Genomic DNA, 22867 nt, shown 5'->3' with positions numbered 1-22867 from the left:
CCGTCTATATTCGCGCGCGCCGCAGTTGTTCCTCTGTGGGTACACTATTGCATCTCGCATTTGCCCAGATCGCGCCGCCACCGCCGCTGTGCTAAATCCCGTGCTCTCGGCGGAGAGCACGGGAATCTGCGAATCTCTCTCGTACCGAGAGAGATTCGCAGCAAGCCTGCACTCGTCGCTGGAACGACGCGCACCCGCCTTTTCCTCTCAATCCCCTAGTGGTACGCAGCGATGTAACGCGCACTAATGGGTTCCTTTTCAGAAACGCGAACCCCAAAAGTCTCAGCGCTTACACACTAAGCTCGATGTGTCCCCTCGTCGGCGGCATCATCGTCCGTTAATATATGCAGCGGACGTCCCATTACCGTCAAGGTAGATGAATGCGGGGACGGTAGAAAGCAGCTCAGCCGGTAGCTATAGCACGGTATAACCGAGACCGAGTGCCATTTGAGGACGGGGATGAAAGGGCAGAGAAAACACAGGGTAGACTAGCGGGCGAGAACGAGTACGTCGGGGATTGGGCGTCGAACATAATAAGCCAATAACATCCATAAATGATAACACAAAGCCGATCGTACAAGCTCGATCAATTCAAAGGGAAGGGCGGCGCACTGGAAGTTTTTAAGATCTTGTGCCCGTTGGCGCTCATGCTTTAGTGCGTTCTGCTAAGCTTGCGGGGGGTTTACAAAGCAGATAGGAAAGGGAAAAAAAGAAGACAGCGGCGAGAATATCCAGATTATACGTGCTCAGCAGTGGCATGCGAGCGAATCAGCGAGTTTTATGGCCCGAAGAACATGGCGCTTCACTTCAGCTGAATGGTACCTACTTCAAAATTGATATACATGGTTTGCGCACCCAATTGACTGCGCGCCATGGATTTTTCAGGTAAACATGAACATCAAGAGAGAGCGAGAGGGAAAATGAGAAGGAACGGCAGAGAGGTAAACGCATGTTCAATTTGCTACCCTAGGCAGGGGCAAGGAGGTAGACGTAGAGATTGGAGTCGCTCACTGAGGTTTGGTGACTACAGGAACTGCAATAATAAAGAAAGTATCGCTTTATGGGCTTGTGAAACATGTGACGGTGAAAGAAATAATTTTGGCCCGGTTGGCTGGGTGTGACATTTTGCAAATACCTGCTCGATCATCAACATCAACACCCCAAAATGATGCCGTAGTCGAAACTCGAATTTTATTTGATGTTTTTTGGAGTACTTGCCTATCTACGAGTCGTTGTGAAGGTTTGTGTTTTAATAATACACACCAAGTACCTGACGATGAGCAAAACGTGAACAAGGTGAATGCAGGAACCAATGTTTCGACAAGTGAACTTGTCTTCTTCAACGCCTTGAAGAAGACAAGTCCACTTGTTGAAACATTGGCTCCTGCATTCACCTTATTCACGTTTTGCTCATCATCTTGAATTTCCATCTCCCGCATTCCCCGTCTTTTCTCTGTACACCAAATACCTTGGCAGACAGGCACTATTGTGTTCCTAAATTAAATAATGTTCATCTTTTTCGTTTCACCTCATTATTAAGATGCGTTTTCAAAACGCCATTTCATTTCCAGACGAGGCGCAGCATATTACAGCAGTTCATTTCAGAGTCTCTTATTGCACTTTTTTTGGACGCACCACCTGACGCGTATTTATGGCATGAAATAACGTTTCGTGTTCGACAGCAAGATCATAGAAAGAACTAGCTGCCCGATCCCTGAACGCGCAGCGTATTTAATGCCTGGGTTCTATTCTTCGACGCCAGCGTCAGCGTTCGGAGCACGTTCGATTTTTTCCCTCTCGCGAAATTCGATTTAAGGAGAAAGCTATTCGATGTACTCCAGTTCTCACCGATGCGAAAAGGAAAATGCGCACCACGAAATCCTCCCTTTGGGCATCCTTTCTACGCTGGCACTTGAGATGGCGCTATCCCAAGTCCTATCTCCTTATCGCTGTTTGCTTTTCTTTTTCATTTGTATTTTTGTTCTTCGTTAGGTTGCGCGTTGGGGGAAACAGGGCCAGCTGTGTCACACCTAAAGTATATCGGCAATAGCACAGAAACTAAATTCTTCGCTCTTCTCGTTTCGATCGGTTCTACCATAACCTGAAATTTTCAAGCGATCGCTCAAGGTACGATTTTTTTTTTGAACTGCCGTACATCGTGTAGGTGAGGTCGATCGAATCGAATACACGCGAGGGAATCTTGCGTTCATGTTGTGGCCGACCAAACAAGCAGCTGTTAATAGCAGGCGACTATTCAGTTATGCGCTGATTAGGTTTAAGTTTACAGTGTAGGGCGTTTGGCATCTGACCTTGTTTCATCTGACTCACTCGCTGAATATTTTCACCATGTAGTGACTGTTCAGGTAAACGCACTTAAAATACATTATCTCCGATGTAGCTGGATGTTGCGCCTGAGAGGCACATGACCGCGTTGACCTTGTATAGTGAGCTCCGAGGCAGGTTGCAAGGTTTTTTTTTTTTTCACCATTTTTACGAGATCTCTTCAAGCACAGCACAAGTGTTCTCTGTGTGTGGTAGCTAGATGTATCTTTCTGTTTGTTTCTTTCTTCCTTAGTGAGAGCGCGCGGCTGATAATGAGCTCTTAACGTCGTATTTCACTTGGAGGCAGGGAAGGTCATATCACATCTATAGCAGCGAAAAAGACTTCTATCGTAGACTCCGGAAAGGGAAAGATTGTCCCTTGGATGCCTTCCTTCGCTTCACCTCGCGGTTCGAGCGCACGGTAAGCGAGTGGTTCTCAGTATTTCGCGTAGCTTGTTTTCTTTACCGGGCATTAGTGTTCACCGTACTCTGCAGGGGACTGTAAAGTGCCACTCGCTGCCGAAAGTGGTTAGTCGCCGACTTGATTCCTGCCTCCATATCGGCCGCCCTCCGCAGTAGCTTAGAGGCTACGGCGCTGCGCTCCTTCTCACGAGGTGGCGCTCTGAATCCTGGCCGCGGCAGCCGCGTTTGGATAAGAGTGCAATGAAAAAAAAAAGCGTTGAGTGCACGTTAAGGAACGCCAGGTGGTCAGTATCAAGCCGGAATCCCCTACTACGGCATGCCTCGTAACCAGATTGTAGTTTTAGCACGTAAAACACCATAATTAATTTGTTGTTTTTTTCATCTCAGCTTTGCACTCTGGAACCGGCGACTTTAGCCTGCCGCTGAAAAGTTATGACGCGGTCCATTCGATACTGCGTTTATCTCGCGTCAAGCGGCAAGGTCCCGGTTTTTATGAGTCGGCGCGCTCACTTTATGCGTTCTCTAGACCAGGGTACGTTTTCGCTCGCTTTCTTAGATAAACAAACAAAAAAATTGTTTCTCTGCACTGTGATGTTTCGGGATATTTGAGTGAATACAGCCGGTAAACATTGGTCTCCCGTTCACGTCTACACGAAACACGGTAACGTGAAGGATGGCAGGGAATCTTAAACGGTCGTATATGAAAGGCGAACGTGCCTTCCGAGTGGAGTAGTGCGTTTTGTTTTACAGCGGAGCGGGGCAGTTACAGGAGCACGTTTTCCCGTCTTTTCTTTTTCTTTCTTTTTGCGAAAACTACTGCGGCTTCTCTTCAACGCATTGTGATCAGCCAGGCGTGGTTGCCACATTGTCGTCTATTATGGTGTTGACTTCGAAGTTTTCGTTTAAAAGAAACAACCATAAGAAGAATTGAGAAAAACAAGCATGCTGGAAATGGCCTGACAATTGTAACTTGGCCAGTTCGGTTTCGGCCAACCAAGAAACCAAACAGGCAAGCAAACCTCTGTATGCTTCGGGAGAATTAGGCGCAGGAAAAAAAAAATGGAAGAGAAATGGAATCATGGCTCAGTACCTTTGTAATCTTAAATTTCTAGAGCGGAAGAGCAGTACAGACTCGACTCACACACACACTCACACACATTATATATATATATATATATATATATATATATATATATATATATATATATTTATTTATCTATATATATATCGCGCTGAGTGTTTGGTGCGGCATGCGCGACTGTTGAATACGGGAGTTTTGGGACGTATGAAAGTTTTTATTTTATTGTGTTCTACCCTTCGCTCAAAGTCTTCGCCGCTATTTATCGTTACTTTCTCTATGCCCGCATGATCTTTATTTGATCTGATGCGCCTACAAGCGTCTTCGTTCTGGCTAAAATGCTGAACTTTTGGTATTTAGAAAGAATTGTACTTACACGAGAGAGCATGCTTACGTTTCTTGTTCTTCTTCTGCTCACCTTTTTATTCACGGTGGACGATAAAATTTCAGTATAGTTCTAATAAAACCAGGGCACACGCCAAAATATGTCTATAAATAAGCGTGTGTATTAATGACGTTGCCGAAACAAGGAATACATTTTAACGTAAACACTCTTGCACGATTACTGTAGAGTGTGACGTTCAAACACGTTACACTCTACTCATGGAAGAAAAGTGCCGAAAAATAAAGAACTTACGTGTTCTCTTAAAAAATATCAACGACGAAGAAACAACATCCTCCTAGAATGTTCCTTTCAGGGCAACACAGAAGAATTTTCCGTGAAATTCGGACCCCCAGGAAGTGAAACAAGTCGACCGTTTATATATGGTAAATATTATTGCTCGGATGTGCACCAGACGAGCAGTAGCTAATGCATTTTATTACGCCATTCATGTCATATTCGTTTCTATCACGACGGGAAAAAGAAGGAAGAAAACAAAAAAATGGCTGTGGCTTAGGTAAGGTTAAGCCCAGGATGCGAAGCATACTAGCCTTTATTTTAGTTGTTGAACCACTGTTTAGCCTGGTGAACTGCTGTTGCTTGGCTATATTTGGTTCGGCTAGACGAAGAAACAACTCATGCATTACTTCTTCGCCTTCAAGAGTGGAACGCGACAGCGTTCCCGTCGACCCGCCAAGGGGTGTAAGACAATGGGCTACAGGGCAGCGACTACGCGCCCCGCATTGGACGCGGTGAGCGTCGAGCAAAGCAGCGTTCGGCGCGGCAACGAAATGTGCGCCTGAGCAAGAGACGCACGCCTTAGAAACAGCGCGTTTCTAAGGCAACACCGCATTCACTAGAGGCGCTTTTGTACCGCTTTGAAGCGTTGTACTCGTGGCTCGGCGTTCGGCTTTCGAGGAGGAAGGACGCGTGATGGCTCGCTCCGTGCGAGGTTCTTTGGCGGCCGCCGTTGGCCGCGGTGACAGGCTTTCTTCTGCACCCTCGGATTATAGGATGTTGCTGCCTACATTGCCTTCAGGCGAGAGCATGCAGCAGTGCGTTTTTTTGCACGGGGACCTGGCAAGAAGACCATATCGGCTGGAAGATTTTCGCGAGCCATTGGAGGACGCTGGTATCATCAAGAACATCACGGGTATTGGAGCCTACCAGATGAATCACGTCTGGCTAGTCAAGTTGCGCAGCAAGGCGGACAAGGATGCCCTGGTGAAAACGGGTGGACTTCAGGTCAAGGGCGGCTTCTGCGCTGTCATTGACCCCGTCCAGCAAGACGTCACCGTGAAAGTGCACTGGGTCGACTTTGCTGTCCAAAGTGAGAGCTTTCGGCAAGCGTTGAGCAGCTTTGGTGACGTCCTTGACGTGTCGAACGACAACTGGTCCGTCGCCGGTTTTGAACATGCGACATCCACGACGAGAGTGGTGCGAATGAGACTTAAGGAAGGTGTTGAGCTTGATGACCTGCCTCATCTTTTCAAGTTGGGAAGTGGCACCGTCCTTCTTGTGGCCCCGGGCCGGTCCCCGCTATGTTTGAGGTGCCGCAGGCAAGGACACATTCGACGGGACTGCCAGACGCCACGATGTGGTGTGTGCCGGGCGTTCGGACACGAAAGTAATGATTGTGCAAGGAGCTACGCCAGAGTAACTAAAACGGCTCTCCCAACAGAAGAAGTACAAGAGAACATAATGGACGCGGAGGAGGCCGAAAAGTCTGCCCCGAACAGCAACACCAAGGAATGCGAAGACAAGGCCCGGGAGACTGACGCCGAGAAAACTGGAAGGACGACACCTGACAGTCGGGACTTGACGAAGGCAACTGAGGAACGTGCCGAAATAGGCTGCACGCAAGAGTCACTGCCCTTAAGTCAAGCAAGTGAAGAGGAAGACATGAGCGACAGCACCGAGATCACTACGGCCGAATATCAAGCAGACGCTACGGGAGCGACCGCGGGACGCGGGAAGCGTCCCAGAACAGGCATTCCGACGTTGACGGAGGACAACACCGAACGCAAGGTTAAACGCCTGGAGCGTCAGTGGCACCGCGTTGCTGGCGCCAAGGGTAAAAAATATGTCCCCGAAGTCCGGTCGGCGTCATCGTCGCCGGTTCGGGGTCAGGGACGCGATAAGTAATACCCTGGTATTCCCACTGCAAGGTCGAGCCACGGTTAGCGTTGTACTGGTGGCTCGCGCTTACAATCACCATGATTAGTATACTTGCACCATTACGCGTCGGTACGCTCAATGTACGGGGTCTAGGGGCTAGTCGCAAACAATATCAGGTCAAACGCATAATGCAAGAAAGGGACCTAGATTTGCTTGCGGTCCAGGAGACGAAGGTTAGCGGCGACCGAAGGCTTGGTAGCAAAATTTTCTTTGAGGTACAATGTATGCGTGAGCCATGCGGTGGGATCATCAGCCGGGTGTATGTTGTTTGTTAAAAATTCAATTGGCATTGTCGTTGAAACGGTTACAAGTTGCTTGCAAGGACGCTTTGTTTTGTGCGATCTTTCTTACGGGGAAGCGAAATTTAGAGTTATTTGTGTCTATGCACCTACAAAGCCGCATGAAAGATGTTTGTTCTTTCGCGAATTGAGTATGTATTTTGATTGTGAGAGGTGTTTGATTGTGTTGGGTGACTACAATTGTGTCCTTAATCAGCAAGACCGTTCAACCACTGCTCGTGTAAATGATGAAAGTGTTGCGTATCTTAAAGAATGCGTGAGCAAATTCTCTTTAAATGATGTGGCACAGTTCGCAAGAGGTGGAAGTCGCCAGCATTTCACACACTTTCAAGGCACCAGCCATGCACGACTAGATCGAGTGTATGTGTGTTCGGAGATTGCGCCTTTGTGTCAGAACTACGATGTTGATGCTGTTTCTTTCAGTGATCATTGTTTAGTGACCTTCGAGATTGGCCAAAAGCAAAAAAGGAAGCTTGAATGGGAAAGATGGAAATTGAATGCCAAGCTTCTCAAGGATGACGTGTTCATAGATGAAACAAAAAAAGAAATACAACAATTTTTTAATGACACACTACGCAGTGCCGCAGAGAAATGGGAGTTATTTAAACAAAGGGTAAAATTGACCGCAATAGAAAGAGGTGGGCATTTGAAGTATCAGGCTCAAAAACATGAACAGATGTTGCGGCAGGAGCTCGAAGACTTGGTGCGAATCGAAACAGCTAATCCGGGTTTGGTGACGCAAGAACTGCAAGTCATTAAAAGAAAACTAGAAAGCTTAGAGGAGGATAAATACAGAGGTGCAATTATACGAGCACGAGCCGAAAAATACCTAGCGGGGGAAGTACCTACAAAGCGAGCTTTGTCGGATGAAAAGGCGTACGCCCGAGGAAATGAAATATTGGAAATAGAATATAATGGTAGGATAATCAGAGAACAGAAAGTTATCATGACGGCATTTGAAAGTTACTATAGAGATTTGTTTGCTTGTCGTGAGCCAAAGGCGCCGGGCTACGAGGATGACTTTCTGGCAGAAATGCCGACGCTAGGCAAAGAGGAAACGAATTTATTAGAAATGAATATTAGTATGGAAGAGATTGAGAGGGCTATCGGGGAACTAAGCTCGGGCAAATCTCCTGGTCCGGATGGGATTACCGCGGCATTTTACAAGGCGTTCAAGACGGACATGGCAACAGCATTGCATGAAGTATTTTCAGAGGCACTCGAGCGGGGGACTTTACCACCATCGTTCAATCGTGCGCACACAGTACTTATCCCAAAAGGCAAAGAAAAAAATATACTACGTAATGTAACGGGATACAGGCCAATTACGTTGACTAATGTTGACTACAAGGTTTTCATGAAAGTTCTTGCAGCAAGGCTGCAGGGAGTTATACGGAAGTTAGTTGGGCCGCATCAGACATGCGGCATCAGAGGTAGGAAAATATTTACAAATATTCATACAGCTAGAAGCATTTTAGAATATTGCGATAGCGCTCTCCTCAAAGTAGCGATGCTGCAAATAGACCTAGCTAAGGCTTTTGATATGGTACCACATAGTGTTCTCTTTTTATTAATTAATTATGTAGGGCTTGGTTCCGTCATGTGTAAAGGCATCAAAATGGCATATCAAAGCTCATGTACCAATTTAATTGTTAATGGTGAACTATCACAACGCATACAAATACTTTCTTCCGTTCGACAGGGTTGCCCGTTAAGTCCTTTACTTTTTGCTTTATTTTTGGAGCCGCTTTGTAGAAAAATAGTTAATAGTACAGAAATCAGGGGGTTTAAGATACAGTCCTGTGAAGTACGTGTTCTAGCTTATGCAGATGACGTTGCCCTATTCGCTGCAGATAGGGAGAGTGTTAGCTCATTATTAAGAATTACTGAAAGGTTTTGCGAGAAAAGCGGCAGTGAAATCAATAAGCAAAAGAGTATTGGTCTCTGGCATGGCCATTGGACTGCCACGCCCGGTGTTTTTGAAAATATTCGGTGGCTCACGACACCTAGCACTTACCTGGGGGTACCTTTGGATGGGTATCGTGAGAACGAGTCACTTTGGCTCGAAAAAACGGATGAAATGCGTGCGATGGCCGAAGCATTGGGTGGCCGTGAGTTGTCGATTTTTGCACGTGCCACTATTTGTAACGTTTTTCTCGTTGCGAAAATTATGTATCTTCTGCAGGCACTGTATTGTACACGTAAGCACATTCAAAAATTTCACCGAATATTTGCCACGTTTATCTGGTGTTCTACGTGGGAGCGAACATCAAGGACAAATTTGTTTCATCGAGTAAAGAAAGGTGGTCTGTCGGTGTGCCACTTGTTTCTTCAGCAAGTTGTATCACGTTTCATATTGATAAGGGACGAAAGAGACCCGTTTCTGTGTTGTTTTTTTCAAACCATGTTAACAGTTTCTATGCCTGAATTTTTTGTTTCTTCAGCCATTGACCCTCACTACACAATTTCAAGGTTCTTGCGTGAAGTTGTAACGTCCTATCGCTTCCTTAGGGCGAGATTTTCCCTTGAGTACCTCTCCAATGTAAAAAGAAAGCGTCTTATGAAGGATCTCATTGAAAGTGTGTTCCCTGTTCCATTATATCGGTTAAATTTTCAACAAGGGCATGGGCAAGACGTACTTAAAAGGGTTAAAAATATGTGTATACCGGCGAACGTTAAAACATTCTTCTTCAAGCTTCACACGGGAACCTTGCCTGTTAAAACGTGGCTAGAGGAAAGAGGGATTTATGTGCCATGGGGAAGCAGATGCTTTCTGTGCAACAAAGCTGAAACGATTGAACATGTTTTCATTGATTGTAATAATGCCATATTCTTTTGGGATATATTACAGAGAACGTTAAAGATAGACCTACCCCTCAATCCACATGGCATTCGTTTTTTACCCCCTGAACGCGATTTTGAACAGATGGATGTTATCTTTTTACTTGGACTGCACGCAGTATGGCGTAGTCTGTTGGCATATAGACATTGCGATGTTAAAGGCCGAACTGTGTATGAATATTTTGTGGAAATGGTTGTGAAGGTGCGTGACGTGTACAAGATGAATAACTGCGATGAAGCTGTGTTGTCAATGCTTGATACGTTGACACACATAAAACGAGTGTGATCTATGATCACAAACACTTTTGAGGCTTGTAGCCAAGCTGGAAATAAAGAAAAAAAAAAAGTACTCGTGGCTCAGTGGTAGCGTCTCCGTCCCACACTCCGGAGACCCTGGTTCGATTCCCACCCAGCCCGTCTTGCAAGAGTTGAGCCAAAGCCACTTCTCCTCTGTCGTGACGTCACGGTGTCACGTGATTTCATGGTCACCGCCGCGCCTGAGGAGCTGGGTTGAGCCCTCGTAATATGCTTCGCATAAAAACTACTTCAGGTTGGCCCGCGTTCCTTAGGGAACCAATAGTAAGGCACTGTGCAAAGAAGTAGCTCCGAAATAGCGGAGGTTCTCGGTGAATGCGGAAGCGTGCTGTCTACAAAATCAAATCTGTCGATCCGGTAACCGTCCACCTCACCCTGAGGGCTCGCAGTCGAGCCGTATTTGAGCCCCTGTGCCCGCGAGCGTTGCGTCGATGTCACCAGATCAGTCGGGAAACTAATTAGCGAAGTAAAGGGCACGCACTAACCAGATCCAAAGGGAACGCTATCTTCTATGTACGACCTTTAACGAAAAAGAAAATGCAGATCGGTTTACCGTCGCAGGTTCGAATCCCGGACCGCGGCGGACGTATTTCTGCGATGGAGACGGAATGCAAAATGCGCGCCCGTGTGCTGTGACTTACGTTTACGTAGAAAAACCCCAGGTGGTCAAAATTATTTCAAAGTGTTTCGCTACGGCGTTCTCAGTAAATGACTGTGCAGTCTCGTGGCCTTAAATCTCGGATTTTTTTTTTTTTTGTTTGGGTTGTTGGCCAACACATCCCGGCCTGCGCATTGTTCACCTCCGCCTGCATGTCAGCGCGTGTGCGCAACAGTTGAGTGCGCGTACGGCCACGAAAAGTTACCGGACAAAAAAAAAAAAAAAGCCAAGAGACTGGATTTTGTTTCAAGAAGCCTTTATATTGCCTCAAATTGAGAATCTTTATCTGTGGTAAAACTCTTTCTGCATAGACAGTGATCTAATAAGTTATAAGAGTGATGCCATAATGCCGCAATAACTCACATTTGTCGTGACACCCGAGCCTCGTGAACGTTCGTGGCCAACTGCACATTTCGTTGCTCCCTCAATTTTTTATTTATTTTCTTACGGAGGGTGTCATCATGCTTCAGGCATTGCACTCAGCTGGAAAACTAACCTGACGTTTTTTTTTCTCGTTATTATTACTAGTACATATTTCTTCTTCTCCTTTTCTCTTTCTTTCTTTGTAATCATCTTGTTTTCTTTTATTAGGATGATTTTTTATTTAACGATAGAGGCGCATCGTCCAGACTATTCGCATTCATTACAACTCGGTTTTCGCTGCCCGCAAGGTTCGCAACGATGGGAAAACAAAGGCGATAGTTCCCACGGCGGCCATTGTCGACACAACCCCCCCCCCCCCCCCCCCCCCTCCGTCATGCCGATCAATTGGATCCACGCGCAAACAATGCGGCTCGTCGGCCGGCGACACAATGCGGCGATCCGCGTGCTCGCATCCGACGACGAAATGTGCGCGACAGATTTCCGCGAGGCCAGCCCCGTGCGGCGCAGCTTCGCTGATTGTTTCCACACAGACGCGAAATCTGGGGCGGCGAAAGGGGAGAACGGGACGAGCGGCGAAAGGCGAGGGGGGGGGATGAATAATGGGGGGTGTTGTGCGGATCGTTACGGAAGAGGCCGCGCCTTCAGAACCTGGGACAGACAGATGGCGCAAAACACAGACGAGAAAGACAGGTCAGACTGGCAAGCAAGCAAGTAAGCAAGCAAGCAAACAAACAGGCAAAGAAACAAACCAGCTAGCGAGGAATCGAGCAAGCAATCAAACAAACAAGCAAAATATCAGATAGTCATCGTTAAATGGGGTTAGAAATTATGAAATAAAGGGAAAATAAGCGATCGTAAATTAAAGGACTCTTTGAGAGAGAGAGAGAGAGAGAGAGAGAGAGAGAGAGAGAGAGACAGACAGACAGACAGACAGACAGACAGACAGACAGACAGACGGACGGACGGACGGACGGACGGACGGACGGACGGACGGACGGACGGACGGACGGACGGACAGACAGACAGACAGACAGACAGACAGACAGACAGACAGACAGACAGACAGACAGACAGACAGACAGACAGACAGACAGACAGACAGACAGACAGACAGACAGACAGACAGACAGACAGACAGACAGACAGACAGACAGACAGACAGACAGACAGACAGACAGACAGACAGACAGACAGACAGACAGACAGACAGACAGACAGACAGACAGACAGACAGACAGACAGACAGACAGACAGACAGACAGACAGACAGACAGACAGACAGACAGACAGACAGACAGACAGACAGACAGACAGACAGACAGACAGACAGACAGACAGACAGACAGACAGACAGACAGACAGACAGACAGACAGACAGACAGACAGACAGACAGACAGACAGACAGACAGACAGACAGACAGACAGACAGACAGACAGACAGACAGACAGACAGACAGACAGACAGACAGACAGACAGACAGACAGACAGACAGACAGACAGACAGACAGACAGACAGACAGACAGACAGACAGACAGACAGACAGACAGACAGACAGACAGACAGACAGACAGACAGACAGACAGACAGACAGACAGACAGACAGACAGACAGACAGACAGACAGACAGACAGACAGACAGACAGACAGACAGACAGACAGACAGACAGACAGACAGACAGACAGACAGACAGACAGACAGACAGACAGACAGACAGACAGACAGACAGACAGACAGACAGACAGACAGACAGACAGACAGACAGACAGACAGACGGACGGACGGACGGACGGACGGACGGACGGACGGACGGACGGACGGACGGACGGACGGACGGACGGACGGACGGACGGACGGACGGACGGACGGACGGACGGACGGACGGACGTCCGTCCGTCCGTCCGTCCGTCCGTCCGTCCGTCCGTCCGTCCGTCCGTCCGTCCGTCCGTCATAACAACCGTCGTCCGTCCGTCATAACAAAGCTCAACTAAGCCAAACCAAAACAATACGTTGCGCGACGTCGTGCTCGCCTGCGTCGAGCGAGGACGACATCGAGGCAACTTGTCTTGCGCGGAATCGCAGCGCTCTCCAGGTACATGTTCGCCGGCAAACACGTTGTGTGACGCGGTCTATTAGGTTCCATACACCAATTCCATACACGACGACATCCGCACTTTGCCATTCGTTTCACCTAGTGCAGGCGTCGTGCCGGGATGAGCTCTCGTCATTCCGTAAACTTAACGTGTCTGTGCTAGTGGAGCCGGGGAACGCTGCCGGTGATCAACGACCGGGCACTGAGCTGGCGTGAACGAAACTTCAACGAAGTGCAGGAACAAATAGGATGTTCTCAGATTTTACGAGGGCGCGGCCCTCGTAAAGACCCCATAGGCGCTTTTATCGGCGCCTCTGGAATAATGCGCGCGTGCGTCGGGAACTACACTCGTTGTCTAAAATGAAGTGCAGCACTCGACCCTGAAGCACTTATGAAGTCTGCGTCACTATAAGTGATGACGCGTAACGCATCGGAGTACTGCATTTTTCTTGTGGACTGTGTGCAGTGCACCTTGGAACAGCGGAAAAAAAGAATGTAAGGGTTCTGTTCCTGACTCAACGCGACGACGTAAACATGACACTCCTTGGTCTACGTGCCTTAAGTGGGCCGAAAACTCCCGCGGATGAGGGATCCCACACCGCGCCAAGAGAAAAAAAGTAGAGGCGCAGTTCACGTGGTAAAGTGCGCCAGCCGCTAGTATGCCAAGAGCATCAGGATATACGCGGGCTCGGCAATACACCTGTAGAGGGTAGCGAATGTCGCTATGCGAGAGGCGCAGGTCACGTGACAGAAGTGGCAGCGTTTGGTGGCGCGCAGGATCAGGTGATAGGAGTGAGGCGCGCCGTTCTATCACACACAGAGAAACAAATAATGGCAAAATAAATGCGATCGTTAATTACGCGGTGTGCTTAACGTTGGGCTGTTGGGTTACTGGTGGACTACTAACAGCAGTTCGTAAGAGCCGCTGTGGTAAAGCCGTAGACTGACGGCGCATGATAAGCACAGAATGAGGGGATCATAGGGTCACGATGAATGCGCAGGCAGCACCAGTATTTCATGAGCTCCTAACTGTTCATGAATGACCGCGAGAGGTAGAGGAAGTTGACGTGAATATCGAAGGAAAATAATTGAATGATCCGACGCCATAATTTAAATCGCATTACAGTCGCTAAGTCGCACCCTTAATTTTTTGTTGTTACCGTCCGTAATCTTCATTGTAGTGAACAGACGAGTTCATTATGTAGTTAGGAGAAAACCAGATGTTGGTGTCTCCGTCACACCGACATGCATACATCCATCATCGAACAGAGGACCGTCGCTCCTGTCATACCCCGCGACGAACAAATGACGCTTTTGCAGGCGACACTCGGTCGCCTATATAGAAGTAGAAGTAAATGACCCCTTTCCCCACCGCAGCAGCGAGCCGCGTTGCGCACATTAGCGTGCGCCGAGGGACCACCGGCCGAAGCGAACCGGTATCGGCAAACCAGACCAGTGGAGGAGAAGCGGAAAACGCGCTTAGCATTCGTGTGTTTTTATCCTATATCAAACGTGCAACACCCCCATCGAACCGTGAAATCCACTTAGCACCGCTCGGCGGTGTGGCGGCAGAGGCAGCAGAAAGGCGACAGAGCAGGTCGCGGCAACGAACACGTGGCCAGCGTTCCGGAGGCGAGGCGAACTGTGGACATCCCAAGGGACCATGCGATGCGTGTTCGAGTAGTTCGAGCTGGTCATGCATAGCGTTAGCTCTGGGATGCGCTCGGTGACTACTGACGAAACCGCTGCACGTCCTTTTCTTTCTTTTTTTTTTCTGGAGCCGCACCGGCTGTTTCCACACGATAAACTTGGCGCTACCTTACTAAATCAATACAGTGTTTGTCAAAGTGGTTTCTGGCTTCAACTTGAACTCGAAGTCCAACTGACCAGCCCCTGCGAAACGACGGTTTGCAAACGCCCGACGGCAGTTCTCTTTGACTAAACGTCGGTGCAGTGTTGTGTATACACAACGGTGGTTACAAAAACGAAACGCGAAAGCCGATGTTTCAGAGCCCCGTGATTGAGTGCGTTGCTTTGCTAAAGCAGTTTGTTAGTCCAGCCATAGAAACACGGCGCTTGTCTTGGAAGTCAGAACCACCGCGTCAGCTTAGCGGTTTTGTTAGTTTTGTTCTATCATCCCTGGTGCTGACTGAACGGAAAATAAATCAGTATTGTCCGAAAGTCCAGGTAAAATATGTTTATTCTTAATATTTCATCTGAAGACTGATATATTATTTACATATAGACGGAGAGAAAAAGAACGGGAAGAGCCGGGCTGGCCGTTACCACCTTAGTGGTCCTTGTAAAGGATTAATGGGTGCAATTTCTCGGGGTGCGGGCAATAATGCTGCGGGGCATGTTTCCCAACGGCTGGCCGACGTAATTCTCAGGAGATTACCTGACAGCATGCCATCACACTCCAAAGTAGGGAACACCATTATCCAAGCGCAGAAACTTTCGGCAGGAGAAGGAAGCGACACGTGTTGGTCAGAGTGTGCAATCGCTTTCTTTCCCGCGTGTGTTTACTTCGCAGAAGCGTCGCGGGCCCTGCAACTAATATACACCCTGTGGTACGCCCTATCTGCGTCGATGATGGGCTTCTTGTGTATTAATCACTATGTGAGTACTCAGCTGCTGGTAAGCGTCTGCAAATAAAGCAGTTATTAAGCCCTTGCATATTTCTTATTCACGCGCCCGTCAGGAAACACGTTCTTCTGAGAAAACTCTTGATGATGCAACATAAAGCAATGGGAAAGACCCTTAATCCTTTATAGGGCAGCACACCATCACGTACCCCAAAATGGTATAATTCTTGCGGGCAACGTTTTCTTGGTCGAGTTACCCCTACTTTCGCGTATCACCTATGCGTGTCTCTAGCCTTTTCCGTGGCCGATACCGAAGATAGTGTAGTCTGAAAATGTGTTGCCATCACAAAGCTAAGGCAAGCCTAAAAACGAATGCCGTTTCCGTGGGTATGTGAGCAGCCTATAAAATGTGGCAGCAAGTGCAATGAAAAAAAATTTAAGCCTTCCAAATCTCCTCCTGCGCCCTCCACGCGAGAAGTGACGTCATAGAGTGACGTGCGCAGTGACTACGCCCCATTCCGGACCCTAACTCACTCAGGAAAACATTGTTTATTTATTGACGTCCACTATATAGCTGGAATCGTCTTCCAATTTTTTCCCTAACCGACTATCCCGTAAAATATGAAATATAGTTCTCCCGTCGCAACATGTTTAATTGAGCTGCCTAAATATTTGCACATTCCCGCAGAGCCACACACAAAAAACTGACCATAATCTGTCTCAAACGAATTCATCTATAAAGCCACATCGCAGTGGGATACGCGTATCGATATTTATAAAAGGAAATTTCAGAAAAAACCGGTAATAAAGAGCCTGGAAGGCTGCGGATTGTGCCGACACATTCAAAATTTTTCGTGCGCAGTAAATATCTTCGGTCGAGATAAACCAAGAGTGCTTTCCGTGCGAGTTTTGCCTTCAATATAAAATGATATTTTTACTTTTTTAAATATTTACAGAGCGGGGCGGGTACTGGTGATACCAAACTTATTCAAGACCCTCTGGGAATCCTCGCCTTGGTTGGCGGTTATATTTGCGGCTCTCTGACAAAATTCGAAAACTTTTTCTTCCTTTCTTCGCGCATTGCTTGCTGTTCCACCAAATGTAAAGTCCATCTACGATTCGTTCTGCGCCTTTATACATTGAAAAGCCCGAGTCCGAGGCCAGGACTATTTCGCAAATCCAAGGCGTAAGAGCGCAAATGCGTTGAATCGTCAATATCGCCTCCGCATGAGAACGACTTCATCCGTTTTCTTTGAATCGGCAAATCCCCCTTTATCTCTCTGGGGGAAAAAATGAAAAGAAGGCTTTTAACGTCGTTGGAATTCTTTAATAAGGATATAAAACGGCAATAATGGCGGGGCATTGCATAAGGACGTTATCGGAACGGAGGCTCGGACGAAAAAAAAAAAAGAAAGGATGATGCTTTCAGTTTCTTTTTTTATTATTAGCTTTTCATTTTAACATGTGGGGCCCCCTCCAAAGCCCTTTCTTTGTTTGACTGTTTCTCGGCCAAGCTTTCGTTCCTTTTTTTCCCGCTTTCCCGCTTTTGTGAAATGGGTCCATAAGCGAAGCGCGTAGGTGAACGAACTCTCTGCTCGCCGGAGCGTGCGCGGATCCCTGCGCCCCGATTTGACTTTGGTTCTTTGGAGCGCCATAAAAGAGAAACGGCGTCTTTCTGAAGTTTTGGACACCTTGGCGAGGGCTATAAGTGTTGCTGGCCCCCCTCCACCCCCCTCGTTCCCTCTTAACCTCGTCCTCTTACGGTAATTTTTGTTGCCACCAGTTTAAACCCTTTAAAAGCGTAAAGCACTACAGATGCTTTATGGTTTCTTTCTGGAGGTTTCCCGCAGGCTTTGGTTTTACCCAAGCTGCGCCATGTCCCTAATTTGCTCGAAACAGGAGAGCCCGCATATAACGACTTAGCTTCTAGGTATGGCCATTTGTATATGCTAGCGCAACAGATCGGCCTGCCAGCGGCTTTGTTCTCTGCGAAATGAGCTTCCGCGGTGGCTTATCGGCTACAGCGTTGCGCTGGCAAGCACGAGGTTGCGGGAACAAATATCGGCCGCGGCGGCCGCAGTTCGGTGGGGGCGAAATGCAAAAAAAAAAAAACGTCCGTGTCCAGCACATTGGGGGGAGCTTAAATATCCCCCTGGTGGTGAAAAGGTGTACCTCATAATAAAATTGTCGCTTGGGCACGTAGAACCGCAAAATTCCATTCTCTGTAGAAACATGATCGAATAAATATAATTGCCTCGAGCCGCCAACTTGCGATGCTAAGTTAAGCACTACCGCACGCCGCGACTTCTGCCGGCACGCCTAGAGACAAGCGCATACAACACGTGCCAAGAAGCTCCTAGGCCGAGTCAAGAAGTACTTAGGCAGTGTCGTATTTTCAAGGAGCAAAACTCCCCACATTTCCTCTCTCGCACCCGCTCTTACTCTCGCATGCGCGCAAACGTCCGTCGTCTCCGCAAGTGCCACGCCCCGTTATACCTACAAGCGATTGGAAATACGCGACCGGGACATAGTTATGCCTTCGTTATACAGCTCAATTCTCTGTAAAGGCGTTTGTTGTTAGGGCGCTCGACTAATACGCGTTCGAGTGCATAACACATTTAATAAAGCCAATTTCTTCGGCTCTATCGCTCGTTTTCGTACCCGCGGAGCTTCTCCGTCGAGGGCACTGCTCTCGCACAACCCCGAGTGGCGAGGGGGGTGGGGGGTTCGCGTTCATCACCGTACGCCGACTCTCCTTGAGATGCACGTGCTCTCGTACTAGAGCATTGCGGCGTCCGAAGTTTTAGACGCCGCGCGCACGAAGTCGGTGGTGGGCCCCGCGTCGCGTTTGTCCACCGCCTGGGCTGACGGTTGCGAAGTGGCTTCGTCTTCGTCGTCGCCGTCGAAGCCCCGGTGGCGGATCGGCTGTTTCGTTTACGATGCCGGCTCGCCGCGGCTTCGCTTAACCGACTCCGTGAGCGCGTGGGATCTCTGCATGCTGTCAAAGCGAACGGCCGGGAGGAGCGTCTAGGGTTTGTTGTCTCGCCTTCTTGTCCGTGCACTCGAAATTTACTCTCTGGCGTGGGTAACAAACATTTCGATGCCGTGTACTTGCAAATATATTTGTCACTTGCTTTCGCTGTTTCGCTGTTCCAGTGGCACTCAGCGGCCACGGCTTTTGCGGGAAGCTAGTTTGGTTCAAGCATATAACAGACCTTTTTTTTTCTTGATTTTACCAAGCTTTGTCTTCATAAAGCGTTGTAGAATTATTGCTCTTCTGAAAATGTTGTTTTTCCTTGTTAACAAGCAACATGATGAGATTTAACCTGGGGATCAAGTGGAGTGGCTAGAAGCATGTTCTTGTAGCTGCTCCACTTCACTTTTAAATAAGCTAAGGTCATGTAAGTGATGCAAATTACGTAAAGAAAAGCTAGCGGTCATGATCCAGTTATACTGATCCAGTTGCGGTTATGTCACCTTTCGTGACGTTGTGATAGTAACGCGAAACAATATGACGACACTGTAAAGAAAGACACGATAGACAATGGGCCAAAACTGAGAAAATACTCTGAGCACAAGCTGGTAAGTCAAGCCCTCTAAGGATTCCGTTGCTGCCAACGTGGCGCATTATACAACACTAAGCAATTACTTTATATTCCTGAAAAAAAAATTGCGTGCAATGTTTGAATTCAGATTGCGAAGCAAGCCGTGGCATACAGGTATACCAAACCGTTGCGTGGACTTGCCGTGGCGCAGGGACATAACAACTGTAAGCGAATTTCTAACGCTAGAAGTAATAATCGGCTAGTGTCACTAAATGTGACGCTTCGTGGAATCTTTCTTCTTTCTTTTTCTCAGGTGCAATGCTCGGCAACTGGCGCCGAATGCACTGTATTCATTTGCATAATCCCTCATTCTGAGGCATTATGCGCCTTGCAGCTAATGGAAGTTGTCGTCGGACCAACTTTCTGACTGCTTGCTCATTCTTTTTTTTCTTTATTTCTTTTTGGCTTTCTCTAACGCGGGACCCGAACGCCAGGGGGCATAACGAGCAGGGATCTGCAGCACCTCCATGCTGGATCTTAAACTTCAGCACAATTTCCCCGGACTGTCTGCCAGACAGACAGAACGGAAAATAATCCCTGCACTGCACCCCTCCCCCTCCCCCTCCACACACACCTCTCGCTCTCGTCTCTATGGCGTTTCATAGCGCGTCGTCTGGCGGAAAGTGGCGAGAGAGAGAGAGAGAGAGTAATTCATTTAAACAATGCCTGCCTTCCTGGATCACTCTATTTGCATAAGTGGTCGCTTCCAGAAAATAGCGGGCACGCGAGGGCAGCGCACAACAAAGTTTTGTCTCGTGTCTCTGCTTCTGTTTTTCTTCTTTGTTTCTTTCTTGCTTCGTTTCGGGGCGAGATAACTTTATCCTCTCTCCGGTCGGCTCAAGTCTCCTCCAACTTCTGTGCCACCCGCGACAACCGCCCTTATGCAGACCGTGGAACGATGCTTTCCCTCGGCACGTATGGCTCCAGTCCCTCACTACACTCTGGAGGAGCCTTGTATACTCAAAAAGTGGAGTCTTGAGCCAGGCGACGTGGCGGGCGCTGAACGAAGCTTTATTCTTCGGACGCCCCCGGCGTGCTTGATGAGCGGCAAGGGTTTTGAAAGGTGAACTCCCTTCAGCATAGGCACGTGCGAAATTTAGTTAGCGCGAAGACGGAGCGTGAGCGAGCGGGGCTTCTTCACACTTTCGCGCGCGCCATCTCTTTCTTGGTGTTTGTTCCTCGCTGCAAAGACCGGAAGTGGTTCAGCCATTCTGCGCACTCGTGGTGCGCAGAACCGCGACGGCCACGCGCGGTATGCCGCGCGGAAGCTGATTCGCTCATAATTTGGGAAATGCTGGCGTCTGCGTTGTTTGAGAAGGAACGGTCGCCGGTGTTTCCCTTCCCCTCCCCCCTCCTCTTCGAAGAAGTCGTTTCCGCGTGGCTTCGTTTCACTGCTGCGCATGTTTATTTTTTTTTAATTGCGTGATATTCAAAAGATGTTCGCGCCCATAAGCGGCGTTGGTCATGTTTCACACAGATTGAATATCAACTAAAACAGAAGCAAAGTCGACTTGTGCTGACTGGGCCCAGGCGGGGCCGCATCATTGCATCGTTTGGTCGAATTATCCGAAAGGTCGAATTATCTCAATAGTTGAATTACGAAACGCGCTGTGTATGTACAGCGCATGGTGACGCGAGTGCGCGTTAGTTATCACTATTAATTTCTTAGCCGGTTATGGCCTCGTTTTTCAACGCCTTCAAGAAAACCGTAACTGAATTGAATTAACGCGATAAACTCAATCTTGTTCACAGGAACATAAGTGCTAACAATAAATCTATATTCTAGAAAGACTCACACTGAGACGCCCTATAAGCCCCACGCACAAAAGCTATCCAATGTGATGAAGGAAAAAGTAATGATCACAACTTAAAGATACACGTTGAGAATTTTCTTCGTGAGAGACGGAAGCGCGAGGGAGAGCCAAAGCAAAAGAAAATGCAACTCATCAAAGAAAAGACAGAAACGGCAGCTTTCCTTTCATCTTTCTCTCCTTCCTTTATTTCCTTCTTTCTCTCTTGTTCGCCCTTCTCTTACTACTCAAAACACGCACATGGATCGCTATGAGGCTGCAAGCCGTAGCAAGCAGGGAAATAACTTAAAGCTCGCGCTGACTGGAACAGTAACATTCCAAAGATAAGAATTTTGGTTGTTGACAAGGCCGGCTGCGGGAGACTCAAGTATAAGGAAGGAACATTACCCTATATTTTTGTTTTCCCTCTACTTTAGAGTCCCTCGACGCTGCGCCTAAATCCGCGACGTCGCACTGCGAGTCCGCGCCAAACGGACTGCAACGGCCGAGCCACGGGCCGCGACTTTCGTCCGCTGACCCAAATGCAAACCTCGGCGTTCCCCCCCCGGCTCTCCGTTCGGGGACATATAGAGTTTGACCTCCTCCCGCGAGGGCATCGCCCCTCGCTTCTCACGCTCGCGAGCCCCGCGAACGTTTGCCGGGCTCGACGTCGTTGACGGCGAGGGTCCAACAGCCGATACGTTGTTTCTTTCCCGCCGCCGCGATGACTCTTCGAGGCTCGGTTCTCGACAAAAGCGTGCCCTTCCGCGCCGGGCCCGACGAAAGCTCTCTATCTCTCTCTCTCTTCCCTCCCTCCCACCCTCCCTCCCTCCCCACCCCCCTCTCTCTCCCTACCTTCCTCCCCTCTCTCTCTCTCTCTCTCTCTCTCTCTCTCTCATATTCATGCACGGCCGATCGCACCGCTCTCGCTCGCTCACTTGCCCCAAGACGTCGTTTTTCACCATCAAAATGGGAGCGCGGCCGGAGCTCATCGTGGCGTCGTCCATCAGTGCAATGAGGGGGAGCCCACTTCAGCTTCGGCGGGAGACTGCCGAATCGCCAGCAAGGAAGAGAAAGCGTAGTTACAGGTCGAATTCGTTCTACTCCTTCTTTCTCTTCTTCAACAGCACCGATTGCAACACGGCATCTTATAACTTTCGGGAACGCCTGCTGGCTTTCTTCCTAAATTAACCTTAAATGTGAAGGATACGTAGTCCTCAGGCAGGTCTGTCCGTGTCCCAGCACCTGTGATTTCCTTTCTTTTATCTTAACGCTTGTCTTTCTTCCTGCGCATTGTTTCTTTTTTTTTCTCGGCAGTTTCAGTTCATCGTGCGCCACCAAGCGATCCTGAAAAGCAGTGAAAAGTTTGGATTATGGTTAAGGCAAAAAAAAAAAATACAAGGTCGAGTTCAGAAGCTTGATGCTGACTTCTTGAGATCGGAGAAGTTGTTTAGAGTCCTTGTGAACAAATGGGGGGGGGGGGGGGAGCTCGCGCTCAGCAAGGATGCTTCCTCGAATTTAATGTGAACTGCCATTGACTGTGCTTCAATTGTGTGTGTGTGTTTCTTTTTTATTTCACTACATGTTTTTGCTACCTGGCATTATTTGCAGAATTATTTGTGTTCGTGCAACGTTCACTCCTCTCATTTCAACGTTATACGGCGATACCTTGCAGTGCTACATCTAGGTGTGTTGTTGCGACTTACCGTTTACCGGCTCGACCTTTCCGTGAACAGTGCGTCCTCCTCCTCCTCCCCTTATGTGAACAGTGCGTTAAATATTCTAAAACCAGAGATGGCTTCCCCACAAAGCACTCAGCAGACGGACCTACGCAGGAGCCTATTGGTGGCAGCCAGGGACACCGCGTCTGTAACTTGAATGCACGCGTTGAGCCAATGCCTTTTTCTGTGTTGT

The 22867-nt window shown here is 48.3% G+C and overlaps 1 protein-coding gene across 3 annotated transcripts in view; it reads left to right on the top strand.

Moving 5' to 3' along the window:
- Positions 1 to 22867, top strand: part of LOC135916881 (adenylate cyclase type 8-like) — a 729759-nt gene that overhangs the window by 351713 nt on the left and 355179 nt on the right. The window lies entirely within an intron of this gene.

The sequence above is a fragment of the Dermacentor albipictus genome, chromosome 3 (assembly GCF_038994185.2).
Source record: "Dermacentor albipictus isolate Rhodes 1998 colony chromosome 3, USDA_Dalb.pri_finalv2, whole genome shotgun sequence".
Taxonomy (NCBI): Eukaryota; Metazoa; Arthropoda; class Arachnida; order Ixodida; family Ixodidae; genus Dermacentor; species Dermacentor albipictus.
The sequence above is the reverse complement of the archived record's forward strand: the minus strand, read 5'-3'. Positions and strand labels throughout refer to the sequence as shown.